Here is an 18,498-nt window from a genome sequence, read left to right as displayed (position 1 = left end):
GTGACACATATCATTGGCGTTTCCGAACCATGGAGACACGCAGAAGAGTCTCTACAAGAGCTCTACACACGCCTGAAGGACTAATTTTGCAAGTGCGTGTAATATGAGAAAGAAGACAAAATGGAGAAGATGGTCAATACCTACGGTGCTGTATCCTGAGGTGAAGACTTGGGTCCAAGAGCATAATCCCTCTCCTGCCGCGGAAGCAGTTGAGCTGGTGGAGACTTATGTCACTGCTCACAAAGGACCAAGAGCCTTCCATAATGCTGGACAGCTACGAGCCGCCAGGGGTAAGTCTGAGGGGTTTGGGAAAGGTGGTGGTTCTGAAATTCACTTAGGCAGTCAGTCAAGTTTCAGTAAGCTTCTAGTAATAAAGCCTACCCCCTACAAGCCTCAGCCAAGTGGCAAGTCTGACCATTGTGTGCTTTAACTGTGGAGTGTCAGGTCATACCTAACACCAAAGCCCCATATGGTCAGACTTGCAGTTTTGTCAACAACGCCCTATATATCACCCACCACTGCGACCTGTATGCTCGTATTGGCTGGCCCTCGCTACACATTCGTCACCAGATCCACTGGCTCCAGGTCATCTATAAGTCTTTGCTAGGTAAAGCTCTGCCTTATCTCAGCTCACTGGTCACAATAACAACACCCACCCGTAGCACGTGCTCCAGCAGGTATATCTCACTGGTCATCCCCAAAGCCTACACCTGCTTTGGACGCCTTTCCTTCCAGTGCTCTGCTGCCAATGACTGGAACGAGTTGATGTAAGTTGGAGACTTACATCTCCCTCACTAACTTTAAGCATCAGCTATCTGAGCAGCTAACGAATCGCTGCAGCTGTACACAGCCCATCTGTAAATAGCCCATCCCATCCAATCTACCTACCTCATCCCCATATTGTTTTTGTTTACTTTTTTGCTCTTTTTGCACACCAGTATTTATACTTGCACATCATCATCTGCATATCTATCACTCCAGTGTTAATTTGCTAAATTGTAGTTACTTCGCTACCATGGCCAATTTATTATTTTCTACACTGTATGTAGACTTTTCCCCCCTTTTTTCTATTGTGTTTGTGACTGTGCGTTTGTTTAGTCCATGTATAACTCTGTGTTGCTGTTTGTGTCGCACTGCTTTGCTTTATCTTGGCCAGGTCGCAGTTGTAAATGAGAACTTGTTCAAAACTGGCCTACCTGGTTAAATAAAGATGAAATTTAAAAAATAAATAAAAATACCTGCCTTTTTAATTCAGTCAAAAGCCCAAAACCACCAGTCTTTGCTATGTCCCTAGGCCAAGTCAGACTTATCCCAGAACAGAACCTTGAGCCAGTTATCACAGTACTGTGAATGGCAAGCCACTGTCGGGACTGGTAGACACAGGTTCTCACATACACTAGTCCAGGCCAAGTTTATCCCCAGTGACACATGGAGTGAGGAAGATGCCTTTACAGCATGCTGTGTCCATGGGGATAAACATGAGCTACCTACAGCAGAGGTGTACATCCAGGTCCACAACCAAGCTGTCCTCATGATAGTTGGTGTAGCCAAAGACTTGCCTTACCCAATCCTGTTAAGCACAGATCTGCCCATTTTGCCAGACTTAGATCGAGACAGCATCACTAGGTCTGGAGCAAGGGAGGTCAGCAAGGCTACTGACACACCAGCTACTGATGCAGACATAGTACAGCTCATGCCATATCACAGTAAGGAAGTAGTTGGGGAGCCCTACACTCACACAGGAAGAGAGGTGTGAAAAACGCACAGAGCTAGTTGGGGAGGTAATGTTGCAGTACAGACACTGACTTTGCCAAGCAGTTGGGGGGGTGTTGAGGATAGGACGCTATCCCGTGGGCTGGACATCTGGCCTTCATGAAGTCCTTTTTGAGAATCTCCAAGAGGTTCTGCTGGCCAGGGATGTACAGGCACGTCAAGGAGTGCTGCAAAACCTGTCCAGAATGTCAGCTTTGCAGCAGAGAAAGCTACAGCCTCTGGACCACTAACTCTACTACCAGTCGTCCAGACCCCTTTTGAGTGCATAGGATCACATAGTTTGCTCTGCTGAGAGAAGCCAGTCAGGGAACAGGTTCATCTAAGTAATTTGTGACTATGCCACCAGATATCCTGAATCCTACCCACTGAGAGACGTGACAGCTAAGCCATGCTCAAGTTTGTCTCCCAAGTAGGCCTCCCCAAGGAATTTTTGACTGACCAAGGCCCCAATTTCACGAGTCGTACCTTATCCCAAGTTAATCAGCTGTTAGAGATGAAGAGAGCCAGAACCATGTCTTTCCACCGTCAGACTGATGATCTTGTAGAATGCTTTAACACTACCCTTAAAGGCAAGAGAGCCAGAACCATGTCTTTCCACCCTCAGACTGATGATCTTGTAGAATGCTTTAACACTACCCTTAAAGACAAGTTGAGAATTTACTCTGAAACAGGCCATGCCTGGGACAAGTCACAGGCCTTCCTCCTATTTGTCTACCATGAGCTGCCACTGCACTCCGTGGGTTTTTCACCTTTTCAGCTGCTTCATGCCCATCAGGTCAGAGGTCCCTTGGACGTGCTGAGAGGAGTCGGAAAAGCCACAGGGGACGAATGTGCTTTTGTTTGTGCTGAAGATGAGGTCAGCTAATGAAGTCGACAGCCATAGCACGGGAGAACCTGTTGAAATCCCAAGGCATGCAGGAGTTGTACGGTCATCTTGCAAGCGAGTGAAGCTTTGACCACAGTGAGGAGGTCCTGTTGCTATTGCCAACGCCTGAGCACAAATTGTTGGCAAAGTGGCATGGCCCTTAACATATCAAGTGGAAGATGCGTCAGGTGACCTATGCAACCACTGCAAACCTTCTCTGTCAACATGCTGAAGAAGTGGCACCCACACTACCACAGGGCATTGCCAGAATAAATGGTCTATTGATTCTGTATCCTCACAACAAAATCTACAGTTGCGATGATTGAATGCCCCAAATATTCAACATTTTGTTGGTGGCAAGAATTCTGTACAATAATTTTAGCTGAAAGGCATGAAGCCTTGAATATTGTGTTGTTTTATATATCAACTCATACACCCTGTGTCATGGAATTGGTATATCAAAGAACTCTTCTATACTCAGCTATTATGCAATCTGTATGGCACAGCTGTCAACCTCCTGGTCCTCAAATGAAACTGGTATACTTTACTATTTATGCTATTTTTGTTCCTCCACCAGTTTTGATCCTTTATATTGGGCAGACAGACCAGTTCCCTACCTCCTCCCACTGCCACCTGCCTCCTCCATTTTTGGGGTAATGCTGTAATCAGTTGGTTGTAATCTTGGATTCAGCAGACCTTCCCATACAATTCCAATAACTCCATAACTCTACCTTTCCAATTTACAATATAATTTAAAAACAAAATACCCATTTAAACATATTTTCCATAAATACAGGTATTTTATCAACCAGCACATTTGAGTTCAACCATAAGATTTGTTGTAGTATTTGTTTTATATTTTCTGGGGGATGAAATTGAAATTGTAACCAGCTCTGCAATGCTTGTTTAAAAAAGAAAGATACTTTGATCAAGGTTTCATTGGAAAATGAGACATGGCAATCTGCACAATGGCAAATGGTCATTTTTAAACAGCGGATATGTCACATGGATGACACTGGAGAGACAAAGCAGGTACGGGGAGTAACATTTAATAAATAACGGACATGGAACGAGATGGGAACAGCGTCAGAAAACAGAAAACAAAGACAAAAACAATGAATGCAGCAGCGGGGAACAGAGCAGGGAACTGACAAATATAGGAGAGGAAATAAACAGGTGATGAGTGAGTCCAGGTGAGTCCAGTATCGCTGATGCGCGTGACGAGGGAAGGCAGGTGTGCGTGATAGATGGCAGGAGTGAGTGATGCAAGGCAATCTGGCGCCCTCAAGTGCCGGGGGGGGGAGAGCGGGAGCAGACGTGACAGTCCCCCCCCCCTCTAGGGGCGCCACCCGGGGTCCCACCTGGGCGAAACCGGCCGAGACATGGGCGCTGGGCAAGCCGGTTGGGGGCATGGAAGCCCGACGAACCAGCAGGAGCGTGAGAGCCTGGCGAGCCGGCTGAGGCATGGGAGCTTGACGATCCCGCTGAGGAAGCCCGATGATCCGGTGGAGTGTGACGTGGGATGGGAAGCCGCCGAGCCAACCGAGGCAAGGAAACCTCTCGAGCCAGCCAAGGCATGGAAGCCCGACGAGCTGGCTAGGCACCCCCGGTTCCATCGGTGGCGACCCAGCGCCTCTGCCACCATACCAACCGAAACGTCAGTACTCCTCGATGCTTTGTATGATGGCTGCTGCATTCCTGTCACATGGATGACGCTGGAGAGACGAAGCAGGTACGGGGAGTAACATTTAATAAATAACGGACATGGAACGAGACGGGAACAGCGTCAGCAAACAGAAAACAAAGACAAAAACAATGAATGCAGCAGCGGGGAACAGAGCAGGGAACTGACAAATATAGGGGAGGAAATAACAGGTGATGAGTGAGTCCAGGTGAGTCCAATATCGCTGATGCGCGTGACGAGGGAAGGCAGGTGTGCGTGATAGATGGCAGGAGTGAGTGATGCAAGGCAATCTGGCGCCCTCAAGTGCCGGGGGGGGGAGAGCGGGAGCAGACGTGACAGTTTAAGCTTTTCTTCGTAATCTACTTGAGAACCATTTTGGGTTCAAGTAAAACTTTTGTAAAAGTGAAGGTTTTAAAGAGAGGTTTAGTGCTTTTATATTTAATCATGCCAATTCATATTCATTATAAAGATATGCACTCGTTATCTTGTCTGGTTTAGCATCCCAGAGAAAGCGAAATATTTTTTGCTCATGATTTCAAAAACAAATCATCAGGAGTAGGCTTCTTAGATGTTCCATGTTGTTCTATTATTTCTAGTAGGTGTCGTATATTATCTCCAATGTATCGTCCATGTAGAAAACCAGTCTGATCAGGATGAACAATACCTGGTAAAATTTTTTTTTAATTCTGAGTGCTATGCATTTCGCTAGTATTTTTGCATCACAACATTGTAGTGTAAGAAGACTCCAGTTTTTAGATAGACTGGATCTTTATATTTGCCATCTGGGTCTTATTTTAATAGCAGTGATATCGCCCTGCTGAGTACCTGACAGACTACCATTTCTATAGGAGTAGTTAAAATAAGCTAATGATGTAAATGAGAGACACTTTGTAACAGTTTAAGTACCCTAAGTCGATTTCTTTCCAAAAAATAAATATAAAAAAAGTTGTATTTGTTGCATATACATATTTAGCAAATGTTATTGTGGGTGTATTGAAATGCTTGTATTCCTAGCTTCAACAGTGCAGTAATATCTAACAATACACAAAAATTCACACAAATCTAAAAGTAAAAGAATGGAATTAAGAAATCTGAATACTTACGTAAATATGGTATATGGTTTCATTTTTTATAAATGTGCAAAAAATTCTAAAAACCTGTTTACACTTTGTCATTATGGGGTATTGTGTGTAGATTGATGAGGGGGAATTTTATTTAACCCATTTTAGAATAAGACTGTAAAGTAACAACATTTGGACAAAATCAAGGGGTCTGAATACTTTCCGAATGTGCTGTATGTGATGGGCTGTATCAATAGACTTTATCAAATCAAAAATCAAATCAAATTGATTTATATAGCCCTTCGTACATCAGCTGATATCTCAAAGTGCTGTACAGAAACCCAGCCTAAAACCCTAAACAGCAAGCAATGCAGGTGTAGAAGCACGGTGGCTAGGAAAAACTCCCTTTAAAGGCCAAAACCTAGGAAGAAGCCTAGAGAGGAACCAGGCTATGTGGGGTGGCCAGTCCTCTTCTGGCTGTGCCGGGTGGAGATTATAACAGAACATGGCCAAGATGTTTAAATGTTCATAAATGACCAGCATGGTCAAATAATAATAATCACAGGCAGAACAGTTGAAACTGGAGCAGCAGCACGGCCAGGTGGACTGGGGACAGCAAGAAGTCATCATGTCAGGTAGTCCTGAGGCATGGTCCTAGGGCTCAGGTCCTCCGAAAGAGAGAAAGAAAGAGAGAATTAGAGAGAGCATACTTAAATTCACACAGGACACCGGATAGGACAGGAGAAGTACTCCAGATATAACAAACTGACCCTAGACCCCCGACACATAAACTACTGCAGCATAAATACTGGAGGCTGAGACAGGAGGGGTCAGGAGACACTGTGGCCCCATCCGATGACCCCCTCAGACAGGGCCAAACAGGAAGGATATAACCCACTTTGCCAAAGCACAGCCCCCACACCACTAGAGGGATATCTTCAACCACCAACTTACCATCCTGAGACAAGGCCGAGTATAGCCCACAAAGATGGACACTATGTGGATACAATATGTAGTATATCAGAAACAGAGCAGAGCAGCCATGTCTATCGGTGCCATCCCGTCTGGCAGACCACTATGGACCTTTGATAAAGAATCATGTTGTGTTTCTTTTATTTCATTTTCTGTTTTTGTCCTGCAATGTACCATTACCTACCTGGATTTTGGAACTCCACAAACTGTAAATAAACCAATTGTGACTTTGTACCACTGCCTCCGCTCCAATGCTTTTAAGTCTCCAATCACTGGGCCAACCTTACACCGCTCATTTGGGTTTACTCAAAGTACCAGTCAAAAGTTTGGACATACCTACTCATTCAAGGATTTTCTTTATGTGTACTATTTTCAACATTGTAGACACATATGGAATCATGTAGTTACCAATAAAACAAAAAAGTAGCCAGCCTTTGCCTTAATGACAGCTTTGCACACTCTTGGCATTCTCTCAACCAACTTCATGGGGTAGTCACCTGGAATGCATTTCAGTTATCAGGTGTGCCTTGTTAAAAGTTCATTTGTGAAATGTCTTTCCTTCTTAATGCGTTTGAGCCAATCAGTTGTGTTGTTTAAAGAAGATAGCTCTATTTGGAAATCCTAGCCGGCCAAACCCTCCCTTAACCCGGATGACACTGGGCCAATTGTGTGCCGCCTCATGGGTGTCCTGTCACAGCCAGTTGTGACTCAGCCTGGGATCAAACCCAGGTCTGTAGTGATGCCTCAACACTGCGATGTGGTGCCTTAGACCGCTGCACCACTTGGGAGGCCTACTCAATTCTATTTGAAGTATTATATTATTAATCCACAGGTTGAGTGAGAATAGTGTGCTGAACAGGTCAGATGTTTGTCAACACATGTTTTTTCTCAAAAAACTAAATTGTTTTTTCTTTTTTACTTGAACCAGAAAATAATGTAATTACTTTTCTCATGGCTCTCTCACATAAAAAACTATCAGCACAGAGCTTTGAAATACTCTCTACATTGAGGGTCTGAGGTAAAGGTTGAGACTCTGTCCCAACAAGGATTTGAACATATACTGCAAGATGACAGAAGTGGAAGATAGATTTCAGAGCGATGTGTTGTAGTAAACCTAGTTTATAAAATAAAAATGCTTATCAAGAACAAGCAAATGCAGCTCACTCAATTTGTTGAACGAAATCGATTCCACAAAGCACTGCCCTTTGCGGAACTATAAATAAAGTTTGTGTTCACACAGAGAAGAAATATGTCGGGACGGAGTGTATATGCACTGCCCATAAAAAAATAACCAATCCAACTCTGCTGACAGAGAGACTCAAATTCAAACAGGATCCTTCACTCATTCTCATTCCACTCGTCTCTTACTTTTACGGCTATGCGTGCCCTCCATCAACAGGGTGAGATATTCTCTCTCACACAGAATTACGGGTGAGGCATTATAGCTTGCCCCTAAGCCCCCTCTGCCCTATCCCTCCACCCTCCCATTCAATCTTCTCGCTCATACAGTGGGCCAAGGGGCCCTCTGCGCCATGGCATGAGAATTTGTTGGCTACATCTATATGCCCCTCTCCATCAAAACCTGGAACAATGACAGCTGTGGTGGGGAAAACCGAAAGCTCTCACACCATCGGGCACGAAAGCCTGCATGATAATTCAATGAGTCTATATTAAAGAGAGAGAGAAACGGGAAGGTATGTAGATGCATGCCGGCTGATGTGATGGTATTGTTTTGAATAATTGAGTTTACACACAATGTTGGGACCACCCTGACCTCCGCCCCACACCCCTACACGTCCCTCAGTGCCTAACCCCCCCACAGCCCTAAACAGCTATGCACATCCCCCTCTGTGTTGCCTGTCTCTACCTCTAAACAGTCACTTGCATGCAACAGGATTATGCATAAAGACTAGTGCTGGCCCGGAACTTGTCTGAGAACAGGGGTGAAAAGGAATGGGTGGCGGATCTCTTCTCAGCCATAGAACATCTGCAGTGATAGTAATATTCCAGCATTGCATCACTTTAATTTCCTGCTTTCAGTCAGTTCACAGAGCAAGTCTGTACTAGATCTAATTTTGTGTATATGCAAAAAGCGTAAAACTATTGCTTTGTCTCTCTCTGTCCCATGCTAGTTGATTGACTCTAGATGTGTCAACAGTTGTTATTAACAATACAGTGTTTGTTTGCTGTAGAGAAGCAGGAGGGCCCTGTAGGCCTCCTTCCCATGCGTCATCACTCCCTCACCACAGGCCCCAATGCACAGGTTCATTTTCTCTCTTCACTTTGATGGACAGGTTTGCTTTAAAGATTAAAACTTCCTGTTATTGCATCCATGTATTCACCTTGTAGAGATTCTAGAGAAGTATTCAAACTTTACCTGCTCATTTATCGCACACACTCCCGCACACACACATTGGTGTTAATCTGACACAGAGTCCGCGCTCTCCATTCACTGACAGCCAGTAGCACTTATGTTCCACAGTGTGTATTAGTTACTTTCACACAGGTTGACATGCACTTTGCCCTCCCCCTCACATACCCTATTTTAATGACCCTTCAACTATCCATCCAAACTGTCTTTTTCCTTTTTGCCATCTGCTCAGGTCCTAAAGGCATATGCCTTGACTGTAGAACAAGGTGACATTTTAATGGCCTAGCCAGCCAGGCTTGCTTTGTGACTCACCCAGCAGCAGCAGCTATAATGACGTGATGACTGTGCCCACGGGATTCAGCAATAATGACGTGATGGCAATGGCCCCTGTTCTTCAGCTCATCAGTGTTAGAGCAGCCAAGACAAGATAACAACCATTAGCTCCAAACAACATCACAACCTCCACCACTCGGCTCAATACCGGAGACAGAAAAAGCACAGATAGTCTTCTTCGCTCCTTATCCTTGGGCCACTAACCGAAAGGTTGCTGATTTGAATCCCTGTGCTGACAAGGAAAAAATGTCATTCTGCCCCTGAACAAGGCAGTTAACCCACTGTTCCCTGGTAGGTCATCATTGTTAAATAAGCTGAACATAAACTGTTCTTAAACAAAGTAAAAAAATAATCCTATTATTTCGAGGCATGCATTTGATTTATTATCTCTTCTAAGGGCTATTTTCCTTTCATATTTAACATCTTTTTTTAGAGGGATAGGCAACAACCTCATAATAACCTCATAATAATGTATGTGCGTGTCTCTCTCTCTCTTACTCACTCACTTACACACAAAAAAACACAGCAACTCTTACAGGCCTGCTATACAGTACAACAGAATCTCAAGGCCCAACTCTGGGTGACCACCATCATATTTTCTATTTATTTTTCCCAGAACTTGCTGAACCAACAAATAGGCTTAAAGTCAAATACATCTGATTATTTTAATCTCTTGCTTGATCTCTACAGGTTTTTTTTTTCTCAGAGACTGACATTAATTTCCAAACAACAAAAAGCAATCTGTGTATCTGCCATGGCCGATTACTTTTAGGAACAGATAGACCCCCTTTGCCTTCTGAAAAATAAAATAACTGATGAAAACAAGTCACATGTCAATAAACAAGGTCACTGCTGGAGTTTCTTCACTCAGAGGCAAAGAGACCAGAAGGTAACGTTTACTAGTCCCCCCTATGGTGACACCACTTACAGAAGTAAAAACTGTATTCTAAAAGTACACACTGTCACACAGATTAAGAGGAAGAAATGTCGTTTGAATGCTCCGAGGGGACAGTAAAAAGTTGGAAATGTATGCAAATATAATCGGTAGCATAAATCAGCAGAGACAGATGTGAGCTAACACATATCCCAGCCACAATGTCAAATGAATATATGACACAAGAATAATTTGATTTTCCAAACTGAGACTTCTGCTAAAATACAGTATGTGGATGGATGATAATGCAGCAACCCGTTTTGATTACTTGTGTGCATCCCCACCTGCACCACATACTCTTACATAACAGCCTAGTAAGATTATGAAAAAGCCCCACCAAGTTTTCCTTCACCCTCTATCCGCCATTCTTTCTAAGTCTTCACTCACCATCACACTGATAAATGAGAAGCCAATTACACCCCCATAGAGCGGAGAATTAGTCAGATGAATATATCCTGGGAGGGTATTAAGGGCCCCCTATGGTCAGAGACTACCGGAGTGACTACTGGAGATGAACGCCTGCTTCTCACACAGCACAGCACACGCTGCCTACATGGTAATACAAAGGATAACATATCTTCTAAGCCTTGCTAATTTAAGAGATGAAACCAGAATTGGGATGGCTTGGTAATACATGTGGATAAACCTGTAAAAGGTAAGCGGCGTGGTGGAGCCCTTGTTTTGATGATTGTTAAGTTGGTGGGGGTCAGATCACCTCCAAACACACACATAATAACATAACATATTATTTGAATGATAAGCATTACTATTAGATCTATCTCTTACACATTACTCAATATGGTGTTTTCATATTCATTGAAAGAAAGCAGTGGTCTTTTACCGATTCACAATCGAGAGCTTCCTGTTGGGCTGTATCACGGCCTGGTAGGGCAACTGCACCGCGCTCAACCGCAAGGCTCTCCAGAGGGTGGTGTTGACTGCACAAAGCATCACCGGGGGCAAACTACCTGCCCTCCATGACACGTACAGCACCCGATGTCACAGGAAGGCCATAAAGATCATCAAGGACAACAACCACCTGAGCCACTGCCTGTTCACACCGCTATCATCCAGAAGGTGAGGTCAGTACAGGTGCATCAAAGCTGGGGCCGAGAGTCTGAAAAACAGCTTCAATCTCAAGGCCATCAGACTGATAAACAGCAATCACTAACTCAAAGAGGCTGCAGCCTACATTGAAACCCAGTCACTGGCCACTTTAATAAATGGATCACTAGTCACTTTATATAATGCACTCTAAACAATGCAACTTTAATAATGTTTACATATCTTACATTTTTATTTATTTTTTTATTTCACCTTTATTTAACCAGGTAGGCAAGTTGAGAACAAGTTCTCATTTACAATTGCGACCTGGCCAAGATAAAGCAAAGCAGTTCGACAGATACAACGACACAGAGTTACACATGTTGTAAAACAAACATACAGTCAATAATAATATATAATATATATGCCATTTAGCAGACGCTTTTATCCAAAGCGACTTACAGTCATGTGTGCATACATTCTACGTATGGGTGGTCCCGGGGATCAAACCCACTACCCTGGCATTACAAGCGCCATGCTCTACCAACTGAGCTACAGAAGGACCACGTTGGAGGCCATGGAAGGAGTGTTGTATGGCATTGAAGCTCGCCTGGAGGGTTGTAACACAGTGTCCAAATAAGGGTCAGAAGTATACAGAATGGTGTCGTCTGCGTAGAGGTGGATCAGGGACTCACCAGCAGCAAGAGCGACCTCATTGATGTATACAGAGAAGAGAGTCGGTCCAAGAATTGAACCCTGTGGCACCCCCATAGAGACTGCCAGAGGTCCGGACAGCAGACCCTCCGATTTGACACACTGAACTCTATCAGAGAAGTAGTTGGTGAACCAGGTGAGGCAATCATTTGAGAAACCAAGGCTGTCGAATCTGCCGATGAGGATGTGTTGGTTGACAGAGTCGAAAGCCTTGGCCAGATCAATGAATACGGCTGCACAGTAATGTTTCTTATCGATGGTGGTTAAGATATCGTTTAGGACCTTGAGCATGGCTGAGGTGCACCCATGACCAGCTCTGAAACCAGATTGCATAGCAGAGAAGGTATGGTGAGATTCGAAATGGTCGGTAATCTGTTTGTTGACTTGGCTTTCGAAGACCTTAGAAAGGCATGGTAGGATAGATATAGGTCTGTAGCAGTTTGGGTCAAGAGTGTCCCCCCCTTTGAAGAGGGGGATGACCGCAGCTGCTTTCCAATCTTTGGGAATCTCAGACGACACGAAAGAGAGGTTGAACAGGCTAGTAATAGGGGTGGCAACAATTTCGGCAGATAATTTTAGAAAGAAAGGGTCCAGATTGTCTAGCCCGGCTGATTTATAGGGCTCCAGATTTTTCAGCTCTTTCAGAACATCAGCTGAATGGATTTGGGAGAAGGAGAAATGGGGAAGGCTTGGGCGAGTTGCTGTTGGGGGTGCAGTGCTGTTGACCGGGGTAGGAGGAGCCAGGTGGAAAGCATGGCCAGCCGTAGAAAAATGCTTATTGAAATTCTCAATTATGGTGGATTTATCAGTGGTGACAGTGTTTCCTATCTTCAGTGCAGTGGGCAGCTGGGAAGAGGTGTTCTTATTCTCCATGGACTTTACAGTGTCCCAGAACATTTTTGAGTTAGTGTTGCAGGAAGCAAATTTCTGCTTGAAAAAGCTAGCCTTGGCTTTTCTAACTGCCTGTGTATAACGGTTTCTAGCTTCCCTGAACAGCTGCATATCACGGGGGCTGTTCGATGCTAATGCAGAACGCCATAGGATGTTTTTGTGTTGGTTAAGGGCAGTCAGGTCTGGGGAGAACCAAGGGCTATATCTGTTCCTGGTTCTAAATTTCTTGAAAGGGGCATGTTTACTTAAGATGGTTAGGAAGGCATTTTAAAAAAATATCCAGGCATCCTCTACTGACGGGATGAGATCAATATCCTTCCAGGATACCCCGGCCAGGTCGATTAGAAAGGCCTGCTCGCTGAAGTGTTTCAGGGAGCGTTTTACAGTGATGAGTGGAGGTCGTTTGACCGCTGACCCATTACGGATGCAGGCAATGAGGCAGTGATCGCTGAGATCTTGGTTGAAGACAGCAGAGGTGTATTTAGAGGGGAAGTTGGTTAGGATGATATCTATGAGGGTGCCCATGTTTAAGGCTTTGGGGGGGGTACCTGGTAGGTTCATTGATAATTTGAGTGAGATTGAGAGCATCAAGTTTAGATTGTAGGATGGCTGGGGTGTTAAGCATGTTCCAGTTTAGGTCGCCTAGCAGCACGAGCTCTGAAGATAGATGGGGGGCAATAAGTTCACATATGGTGTCCAGAGCACAGCTGGGGGCAGAGGGTGGTCTATAGCAGGCGGCAACGGTGAGAGACTTGTTTTTAGAGAGGTGGATTTTTAAAAGTAGAAGTTCAAATTGTTTGGGTACAGACCTGGATAGTAGGACAGAACTCTGCAGGCTATCTTTGCAGTAGATTGCAACACCGCCCCCTTTGGCGGGGGGCGGTGTTGTCTGATAATATTTTATTTTTTAATTAAAATTTCAGAATTTTTGGTGGTCTTCCTAAGCCAGGATTCAGACACAGCTAGAACATCCGGGTTGGCAGAGTGTGCTAACGCAATGAATAGAACTTAGGGAGGAGGCTTCTAATGTTAACATGCATGAAACCAAGGCTATTACGGTTACAGAAGTCATCAAAAGAGAGCGCCTGGGGAATAGGAGTGGAGCTAGGCACTGCAGGGCCTGGATTCACCTCTACATCGCCAGAGGAACATAGGAGAACGTCTGGAACAGAGAGTAAAAGGAGGTTTCTGGGGGCGATAAAATAGCATCAAGGTATAATGTACTTTTCTGGATGCAATTTACAAATGCTTGTCGCTGATCCAGATCAGGAGCCTGCTAGATTTGTGGTTTTATGGGACAATGTTTTCACCGGGCTGTTCTGGTCCAAAACTGGTTTGCCACCCATCCACAATTTGTAGTTTTGTACCTACCCCCATATTCACCTTTTTTAAATCCCATAGAGGAATTCTTCTCATTCTGGCGCTGGAAAGGGTATGATCGCCAACCCTATGCCCACATGCCGCTTCTCCAGGCAATGGAGGACGCATGTGGGGACATAGAGGTTGCCTCTGTCCAAGGTTGGATACGCCATGCTAGGAGATACTTCCCTCGATGTTTGGCAAGAGAAAACGTATCTTGTGATGTGGACGAAGTATTGTGGCAAGACCCAGGCCGGAGAAGAGATGAAGCTTAGCACTGGTGACTGCCCCCTCTACCAATTCCTGGACTGCCCCCCCCCCCCGGGACCCCACACACAATTGTGTTCTTTACTGTATTCTAATGAATATACTTTTGGTTTACATATGTTTATGGTTTTGTTGTATGCTACTGTATACAACAGTAATGTTTGGCTTAATCAATTCTGTTTCTACATTGCATTGGTGTTTACAGTGTACTTGTTACCCCTCTCAGATTACTTTCACTGTAGAACATTGTACTGAAATGTAGATATAAGCCTATGAAAAACCAAAGAGCTTTAGAACAGTGTTTACATGGTATATTCAAAAATGTACTATTATGAAAGCAGTGTTTGCCATTTGATGCAATTCTGACATGTGTTTATGGCATTTGGAATGCAATGTTACATTTTGAATGAGATGTGAGGCATTTTGCATGTGCAGTTTTTGGGAATTGTGTGTAGAGTTTTGAAAAAAGGAGTTTTGAAAACGTGTGTAAGCAGTTGGAAAAAAAAACTCATGACAACCAACAAAGCAAACACCCTGCCCTGAACTTCGTTCTTGAAATACTTTTACCTATTTAGTTTTCCAGAGGTGTGTTATAATACTTTTATTCCATCACACAATCTTGCAATTTTCCACCATAGTGTGTGTGACTTATTTGGATCTAACCAAATAGGGTGAAATAAATATTGGGGGCTGTGACTACGATAACCAGCTGCCTCTAATTAGGAATCATACAAATCAGCAACATAGAAAATCAAACCTAGAACCCCACATAGAAAATATAAACTAGAACTACCCCCCCCCCATACAGTGCATGTGTCTGTGTGTTCCTTAAGCCACATGCAGTAGTAAATTATAGGGAGGAAAGGATATATTATGACTGGGACAATCCTTAATTCAGAGGGCAATCATGACTGCAGGCTTATAAGAGGGATCACAAGATTATATTCTCCCTCTGTTAATTGGAATACAAAGCCTCTAATTTTTCTGTTATTTTTTTCTCCATTCCTCCACCCCTCCCTCTCTTCCTCCCTCTCCCTACCCTGTGGCCAGACCTGAGCTGAATAATAGGCTCTCCTCAGGTAGGCCTACTGTATCTGCAAGACCAAAATGCTTGGGTAGGCCTGGACAAGTCAACAAAACAAAGTCCAATGTTCAGGGCCTCGTTTCCTAGGGCCTTTATAGCATTAAGAGCATTGTTAGAACCATCTTACGATGTATCTTTAGTAGCCAAGCTGTTTCCCAAAACCATCGTTACAAAAGTAGCACTTGAAAACACTTATTTACCGACCAGCTAAGTGCTTCGTTAGGTTCATTTGTTCTCCTTTATACGCAGATCTCCACTAAACACAGAATCAAGAGGTTTATCTGTCTCTCTGTGACCACCAACAACTTCAAAGAAAAGCTGACTACAAATAACCAACAATTGTTGCAAACATGCGAAGAATAAAATGATGCTTCAAATGAAAAATTAGATGACTGCAAAATAATAATACATTATATGCTACGTAGGCAGGGGCGGACTTAAGTCATTTGGAGGTCCCAGGGAGAGGCCAGTCTGAGCATCCCACCCCTCCCCTCATGCTAGCCACACCTCCATGCCAGCCCCTCCCCTCCTATATGTTTTAATGGGTTTTATAGTAAACATTATCGTCAAACAAATCACTTCAAAAAGTAGGCTACCTTCGCACGTTCGTTCAAAATAATTCCAGTATCCGAACATTGCACTGTGCACCCATCAACTTTCCCTCAATTCGCAAGTGGCTGAAACTACACTACATGAAAAGAAGTATGTGGACACCTGCTCTTCAAACATCTCATTCCAAAATCAGGGGCATTAAAATGGAGTCGGTCCCTCCTTTGCTGCTATAACAGCCTCCACTCTTCTGGGAAGGTTTTCCACTAGATGTTTGGAACAGTGTTGCAGGGACCTGCTTCTATTGGACATTAGGCCAGTGAAAATGTGTCCTTTGGTTTGGAGTCCAAATTGGAGATTATTGGTTCCACCCGCCGTATCTTTGTGTGTTCTAAAAGTATTGACTGGTAAGAACAAGTATTTGATACACTGTCGATTTTGCAGGTTTTCCTACTTACACAGCATGTAGAGGTCTGTAATTTTTATCACTGCAAAATTGGCAGTGTATCAAATAATTGTTCTCCCCACTGTATATATATATTTATACACTACCACTCAAAAGTTTGGGGTCACTTAGAAATGTCCTTGTTTTTAAAAGAAAAGCAACAAAAAATGTCCATTAAAATAACATCAAATTGATCAGAAAAACTGTGTAGACATTGTTAATGTTGTAAATCACTATTGTAGCTGGAAACAGCTGATTCTTTTATGGAATATCTACATAGGCGTACAGAGGCCCATTATCAGCAACCATCACTCCTGTGTTCCAATGGCACATTGTGTTAGCTAATCCAAATGTATCATTTTAAAAGGCTAATTGATCATTACAAAACCCTTTTGCAATTATGTTAGCACAGCTGAAAACATTTGTCCTGATTAAATAAGCAACACAACTGGCCTTCTTTAGACTAGTTGAGTATCTGGAACATCAGCACTTGTGGGTTCAATTACAGGCTCAAAATGGCCAAAAACAAATAACTTTCTTCTGAATCATCAGTCTATTCTTGTTTTGATTATTGAAGGCTATTCCATGTGAGAAATTGCCAAGAAACGGAAGATCTCATACAACGCTGTGTACTACTCCATTCCAAGAACAGTGCAAACTTTCTCTAACCAGAATAGAAAGAGGAATGGGAGGCCACGGTGCACAAATGAGCAAGAGGACAAGTACATTAGAGTGTCTAGTTTGAGAAACATACGTCTCACTAGACCTCAACTGGCAGCTTCATTAAATAGTACACGCAAAACACCAGTCTCAATGTCAACAGTGAAGAGGCGATTCTGGGATGCTGGCATCTTAGGCAGAGTTGCAAAGAAAAAGCATTATCTCAGACTGGCCAATAAAAAGAAAAGATGAAGATGGGCAAAAGAACACAGAAACTGGACAGAGGAAGATTGGGAAAAGGTGTTATGGACAGACAAATCTAAGTTTGAGGTGTTCGGATCACAAAGAAGAACATTTGTGAGATGCAAGAAAAATTAAAAGACGCTGAAGGAGTTCTTGACGCCATCCGTCGCGCATGGTGGAGGCAATGTGATGGTCTGGGGGGGCTTTGGTGGTGGTAAAGTGGGGGATTTGTACAGGGTAAAATGGATCTTGAAGAAGGAAGGCTATCACTCCATTTTGCTACGCCATGCCATACCCTGTGGACGACGCTTAATTGGAGCCAATTTTCTCCTACGACCGGACAATGACACAAAGTACAGCTCCAAACTATACACAAACTATTTAGGGAAGAAGCAGTCAGCTTGTATTCTGTCTATAATGGAGTGTCCAGCACAGTCACCGGATCTCAACCCTATTGAGCTGTTGTGGGAGCAGCTTGACCGTATCAAGAAAATCCAACTTGTGGGAGGTGCTTCACTTCTAAGTGACACAAACTTTTGAAAGGTAGTACATACAGTATATATTCATACAGTACCAGTCAAAAGTTAATACACACCTACTCATTCTTTAATTGGACTATTTTCAACATTGTAGAATAATAAATAAAAACTATGAAATAACACATATGGAATCATGTATTAACCAAAAACTGTTCAACAAATTAAAATATATTTTAGCCTTGATGGCAGCTTTGCACACTCTTGACATTCTCTCAACCAGCTTCAGCTTCTGTAATTCTTGTCTCAATATATTTCACGACATGTCACAACATGTGAGCAAATCTTGATTTTAGTGCGTTATTATTGGGTAAGCATTTAGAGTAAGCTCTCTCAATATTTGTAGTTATTGGTGGTTTTATCTCTCTAGGAGCAGTATTGTGCAGTATTGTGGAATAATTCTAATGCTAAGGAAAGATTTGAAAGGAGAGAGCAGCAGTGCTTTTTTCCCCCATCCCATCCGTACTGACGTCTAACGATGCACTTAGCGTACTTTCTCCCTACGTGCTTGTTTGGGAAACACTCTCAAAAAGTTCACATTGCGACTGGGAAATGAGACCCAGGCCTCACCCAGCTCCCTGGTCACTGTAATTAAGGATAGACTCTCTGAGCTACAGACAAAGAAAGGTCTTTGTTGAGGCAGACACAGGAGACACTCCTGAGAATCTTAAGAGCCCAGACAGAGAGACAGCAAGGGAGAGAGAGAGAGCAAT

This window comes from Oncorhynchus gorbuscha, linkage group LG03 (genome assembly GCF_021184085.1).
Source record: "Oncorhynchus gorbuscha isolate QuinsamMale2020 ecotype Even-year linkage group LG03, OgorEven_v1.0, whole genome shotgun sequence".
In the NCBI taxonomy this organism is placed as follows: Eukaryota; Metazoa; Chordata; class Actinopteri; order Salmoniformes; family Salmonidae; genus Oncorhynchus; species Oncorhynchus gorbuscha.
This window is presented reverse-complemented; position numbering follows the sequence as displayed.